Raw genomic sequence first — 7,160 nt, forward strand, 5'->3', positions numbered from 1 at the left:
GATATTATGATTTATTTTGTATAGTATTTTATTATTTCTAAATGTGTTATTTAAAAAAAAAATATATATATTTTATATAAGTAATTTTACATTTACTATTTTATTTGACCATTAAAAAAAATATTATTCCTATAATACATTTTGTATAATAAATGAAATGTTTTGCCAACCAACAAAATGGCGGCCGTCCACAGCTGAGCTTCACTTGTAACAATGTAAATTGTATAGGAGATTCTTATCTAGTTTAGTATAGAAGTCTGTGACCTGCGCACACTAATCATCATTTACTTCGCATACAACCACACTGATTAACGAGTTTAAGACATTCAATTGTTTATACGTGACCCCTTATTAAATCACCGCTACTAATCCCCTTATATTAAATCAAAAACACAAAATTAGTTTTGCAACATAGAAATTTGGTAGGTATGTGGTACGTTTTTAAGCAGCCACAACAAATGTAACAGGTGTGATGTCCTCTTCATTTTTTACAAGCCAAGAATGAACTTAATAATAATAATAATAAACTTAATAATACATTACGTATAATACATCTATATTTTATATTATATCATCGATGTACGAGTATACTATTATAAAAACCAATTATTATAATAATTATGAGATGTCAGAACTAAATTTTATTTCATTTGAATGCATTTTTATTTTTTATTTGCATTATATTTATTAAGTATTACTTCAAAACGAGATTTCAAAAAGAAAGATGTAAATTGTATTTTGTTAAAAATGTCAACGATTCACAATGTTAACTATTAATATTAAACTAATAACTTTTAAGTAAAAATTATTAACTAATAAGTATTATATATAAAATATAAATAATGTAATTTATTGTTATTGTCATTGCTATGCAAGTTGCAAGTTAATTTTTTTTTTTCTTACTTCAATGATATAATTATTTAAATTATTTAATTTAATTTCTATTGTTAATATCACTTCTGATTGAATATTTTTAATTTTAAATTAAAAACAAGATCCAAAAATCAAATTACAAATTGAACTTTTTTTTACGTATAGTACTAAATACTAATAGTTAATATTTATAATATTCTATATTCAATATTCATTATTGAAAAGATTACACAATGATCAAGCAAGATTAAATCATAATAAACTACAATTGTATTCAATATCAATATGCATGCTTAATTACCTACTTAATTAGCAATAACTAGAGCTCTGATTTTTTTTGTAAATAGTAAATACTAAATACACAATTTCTATTACTAGTAATAAATAAAGTAAGAAACTAATAAGTAATAATTATTAATTACATCAACCATACAAAGTTAGTTATTAAACTCTTAAGTTATCTAAATAACAGTAAAAACAATTATTATTTATAATTATACTCTAGGTATGCATAAAAAATGTTTAATAATAATTTAAATTTTTAATGAAAGAAAAAATAGAAATAACAATTTATATGTTTTATACATGTTTAAAAATGTATAATACATGATGGTGTATACAACTTTTAAACATACACTCACCCAACCCTGCTTGTTATTATTCAAAAAAGTAAATTAAAATACATTTACAATACAAATTTCTATTTTTTTATTTTACTTTAAATAGCTTTTTATAAAAGCCATATTATTATATAACATACACTTTGTTCTTATAAGCACTAATAAACAATATATATAGGTAATAAAGCATTTTTGAATAATTGATGATTATAATGTTGAATTGAATCATATTAGATCATTAGAATCATTAGAATCGATAAAATATTTATGTTACACAAGGATAGTGGTCAGCAACCTTTTTGGACTCTGGGGCAGCATTTAAAAATTAAAAAGTTTTGAGGATAAAAATTATAATATTTTAGTGTTGTTTTGAAAAATAATGGCTATATAGAAAAGTTGCGTAGACCAGATGCGGCTCGAGGGCCGCCGGTTGCAACCACTGCACAAGGGCATTATATATCAGTTATGATGTAGATTAGGACTATTTAATACTGAAATTAAGTATTTATAATAATTACTTATATTAACAAAAACAATTATAGGTTTCAGTTCATCAAAATAATAGATAGAGGTTAAACTTTAATACATCATACTATTTTATATATTATTTTGAATTAAATTTAAAAAATATCAAAAGTACAATTAATAGAAATGTTATTGAACTTGTATTATTATAGTATTAATAAATATTAATTTAAAATGTACCACAACAAAAAGTCTTCAATGTTTAGATAATGGTACTCATGTAGCTTCAAAATAATTTTAAAATATCTTGTTCCTTTATCTTAATATTTAATAAAATACAAATCTTCCATCTGTTTTTCAAGAATGGATTGTAGAGTCATTAAATAGTCCAGAACTCACAACCCATTCAAGTGTTTCATTGTTCCATGGACATCCATTTTTCGAGCATATCTTATGATTTCAAAGTGCCCATTCTCTGCAGCAATGTAGCATGTGTTGTTATGTCACTGACATTCGTTTTCTTGCGTATATTGGAGACAATGCATATTATATCCATTTTTTGCAGAAAAGTACGTCAAAAATGGTTCCAAAGCACATTTATTTTCATGAAGATTCTTTAAACTATCTAAATGGCCACTTTCAGAAGCATAATATGTTGTATCATGACCCATGGCAATCCATTTTCATGGGCATACATTAAAACATCTAAATGCTCATAAGTAGCAGCCATTTGGCATGTTTTTCATCCCAAAGAAAGTTGTGGGCATACTTTAAGATTTCAATATGGCTGTTTTATGCAGCCTTGGCACATGTTTCTACAGTCCACGGACAACCATGGCCATGAGCATACATCAAGCACTGCAGTACTCTACTACTTGCAGCCGATTTGTATGTATCGTCACCCCGTGAACATCCATTTTCATTTGCAAATTTTAAGCAATCAATAAATCCATTATGGGCAGCCAACTTACATGTTTCTTCATCCTGAAGGCAGCTATTTATGATCATTGATCATATATTTAAAACAATCTAAACTGCTAGAATGTGCAGTCAGGCTGGATGTATAATCGTCCCAAGGGCTGTTGTTCTTATAAGCATATTTTAAGCATTCCAAATTACCAAGTTGTGCTGTAGTGTAACATATACTTTTATCCCACAACCATTTTTAAGGGCAAATTTTAGACAATCCATATCACAATTTTTTTGCAATTACAGACATCTTTGTTCCATGGAAAGCCTAATTTGCCTGATTTTTTTTTGTCTGTTTGGTATAGCTTTAAGGTTTTGCAACACTGTTTGATATTAATTTTACCAATACTTTTGTAATTTGTGACATTCAATATATGCTGGTTTTGATAAGGTGAACATTGTCAAACCTTAGTTTTCAAATGTCTTGATTCCCTTTTAAATATTTAAAATCCACCTAAAACATTAAAATTATTATTAATTATACATAATCACAGATTACTGTAAGTATTATCATTAATTAAAATTTGTATTAAAGTTCCTTATTTTACAAATAGGTACTTACTTGTGAATTATTGTAATTTATCAGTCAGATTGACACCAAATTGATTTTCTCCATAAATTATATGTTCTATAAACAAATACAAACAATTTTGTGTTAGATTAGCACAAACTAAAGGGGAATAATACCTACTCTAGGTATATTAGAATTGAAAAAGTTTTATCAAACATTTTAATTATTTAAAACATGTTTCAATATGTTTTTATTATAATACTTTATGTGTAGCAGTAATTAATTAGATAGGAAAGGATAAGTCGAATGGACTAAAATAATTTTATTTAATTGAATACCTATTTATTATGAGCAGACTGTTTTTAATAAAAATGTTGAACTGATATTTGTTTAAACTTTAAACTTGTGATATAATATTAGAAAACATTTTACAGTAATAACTAAGGTTTGTTATGAAGTCAGAGGTGCAGATACGTAGAAAATGACACAGATTCTGAATTCTAATAACTTTACTGGCGACATGGTTTTATATGTATTATATTATTATAATATTAAAAAAATAAAATGACTCAGTTTTGTTTTCCAAATTAAGAATCATCTGGCTTTGTTACAAGCAGCTTGATAGATTGACGAGAACTGGACAATTTCATGACGAACAGACAAAATACCTTGGGAGTTGGGACCTGCAGTTGTGCAAACAATATTATGTGTGCTGAAGGGGAGAGTGGTTAGGGGGTTCAAACCTCCTCATAAACACTTGACAAATATATACCATATACCTATAAACTAATGTACAGGGCTTAGAGAGAGAGGTTGGGGGTACGATATAGGGTAAGAGTAAGAGAGAAAAAAGAACATGGGGGAAATATAGTATTAGTTTCATACATCAATCATTACTTATTTCATGTTCTTTTTGTCTTTTCTCTCTTTCTTCTTTCTTCTTTCTTTCTCTTATATGATTCCCGTGCATTGATGGCAGGGCTGAGTGGAATGCGCTGTCCATTAGTTTATAGGTCTATGGTACATACATACAATTATTATTGTTTCTCTTAATTTTAGAACAGGCAATCTGATAATTTTTTTTTGTTAATGTGAACCCCCCCCCCCATTAGAAATTCCTGAATACGTCTATGGTGCTTATGCTTACGTGTAACGTTGTTGAGGTCGTAGATATGGGCCGTACGAATTTTACTGCAAGCTGGCTGATTCTAATTCTGGTACAGCTCAAGACAGCTGGCGACGATCAAAATGAAATTCCCGATTTGCTGACTCACGTGTCACGATAACTTGCACACGCCATTACGAATAAGAATGATGTGCCTTACTAGTTATAATGAGCGCGTTTTTTGCTTAGATAACGAGAGCATTTTGGACATTTGGTAGAGAATATTTAGCTTAATTTTCATATTTTAGAATATATTCTATTATTGTTCATAAATAATCATATAATATTATGTTAATTTCAAACATTGTGATTTTTTCTAGGAAAAAAAAATAATTTGAATTAACAATTATAAAAATTAAAAATTGTTCAATTATCTACTTGTTTGTAATCAAATTGGTAATGTTGGTCATTCTATTGCAGTCTGTGATTGTACCATATATTATCGTATTTGATAACTGATAACATGATAACAATGTCAATGATTTTTTAATAATAAATTTGTTTTTACTTTAATATTTAAATAATCTACCTGTTGGCTGTTCCTAAAGGAATGGTGCATTCAAATTATTTATTGTTTTTATTGAACAATTTTAGAAAACAAAAATCATATTATCTACATATTTAACTCATGTTCAAGGGATATTTTAGTATTATTTTTAAAACATATTAGCATCGTATTTTAAGATTCCTAAGAATTTAAAAATCCGCTCTTTAATTAGGTATAATCATTATTGTGAACGTAAAATGTATGTTTTTCGCAGGCCAGAAAGAGAAAACAAATAGTGCACAGACATCCTCTTAAACGTAGAAGAAGAAAACATTTACATGCCATACCAACAACTTTAGAACTTTACAACTTAATATTCCTGAAAGCCTACGAAATCTTTTGCCGGAAAAATATTTCTATTACGTAGGTATGTGTCTAAAATAGAAAATCATAAAATATTGATTTTTGCAACAAAATTTAGAGTTAAAAAATTTGTAAGAGCTAAATTTTTGATGATGAACAGGTGTTTTAAGACTTTTAAGGCAGTCCTAAATATAATTTTACAAATGTATACTATTCATGCACTATTCAAGTTAGAGGGATGAACTCGAGAATTATACCTCTTGCCTATATTTTAATGCCAAGAAAAAATTAAAAATGTTATGAACATATTTTATTTCAAGATCTGATTGAGATAGGCAATAACTATGGTTATGAACTTAATCCAGCATGTAGGTATAATTACTGATTTACTTATAATTACTGATAATATACAATATATGTCCAAAAAGGGTGTTTTTTTTAGTTGGCACAAAATGTTTGGAGGAAAATTCAATCGTGTGGATGAGCCACAGAGTATGGTATCGATGAACATTTTGGTTTACAATTCCGCTTTATTACTGCATTGGCATTTTTATCACCAAATTAAATATTTGCAGCATTTAATGAAATAAAACGGTAGTGTCTCAGTCTTCACCCTTATTTTCATCAGAATTTTGGTCAGAACCTAAGTCATAATACCAAATTAGATATACTTTGAACTCAAAACAAGGTTATGGCACAAACGTTGGAAGACTTTAATTGGAGCAGATCATATTGGCTGATTACATATTATTTCAGAAATGAAAAAAGAACAGCAGAACACATTAGGTTAGTACTAGTGTAGTTATATATAATTTATTTAACATTATATGTATTTAGTTTATAATTCATAACCAATTCTAGTGTTTCAGGTCAAATTGAATTAATACTAACGGGTGAAACAAAGCTTCAAGAACATACAAAATATGCTGCTCGTAAGAAACGGTTGAATATTAATGATAAATATAATAGGACCTTCATAGATTTTCTTAAAGGTATGCTTATATTTTATAGTATAAAACTAAATGTATTTTTTTTAATTATTAAATTGAATTGTTTTTAGACAATTATATTAATAATATGAAATATGAAAAATAAATTGTAATTTAGTAAAATATTTTCATTCTTATATATTAATAAATATAATATAGATAGAATAAATTAACTGGTTGTCGGCTCATTATCATGATCCTTTTTTTTTTTATCCGTATAAACCTAGTAGCAGCTTGAGTTCTCAGAATGGTAAATTTAAGTTTGATTTTTCAACTGTAGTTCTCTTTAATAATCTATTGTATTTTTAGGCCTTGGTATTACCTCACCTACCCGCTACCAGTAATGACCCACACTGTCCACAATTTTCCATGGCTGATGGTATCAGTGCTATCAGGACTACACAAGACAATTTTCTGCCATTGAACAAGGTATGAAAAACTTTTTAATTGGGTACCTATTTGAAATGTTTTTGTTTTGTTACAGCTCAGCCCAGGTTTAATCAGTGTTTGGAGAAGAATACAGAGCCAACAACTACTTGGAGTCTTTTCATGCTACACTTCTAACTCAAATGTAAAAACACCGTAATATATAAAATCTTCATGAATTTTTGCAGTATATTATGTGTATTAAATGTTGCATTTTTATGTTATATATTTGTTACTGTAAAGTATAAGTATCATATAGTATGTATTATTTTATGTTTCATGTTTAACCTAA

General features: G+C 27.4%; 1 pseudogene; it reads right to left on the bottom strand.

The window, feature by feature from the left end:
* Positions 1–1,657: 1,657 nt before the first annotated feature.
* On the bottom strand, positions 1,658–4,897 carry LOC132936256 (uncharacterized; annotated as a pseudogene).
* Positions 4,898–7,160: the final 2,263 nt, after the last annotated feature.

This window comes from Metopolophium dirhodum, chromosome 1, assembly GCF_019925205.1.
Source record: "Metopolophium dirhodum isolate CAU chromosome 1, ASM1992520v1, whole genome shotgun sequence".
Lineage (NCBI taxonomy): Eukaryota > Metazoa > Arthropoda > Insecta > Hemiptera > Aphididae > Metopolophium > Metopolophium dirhodum.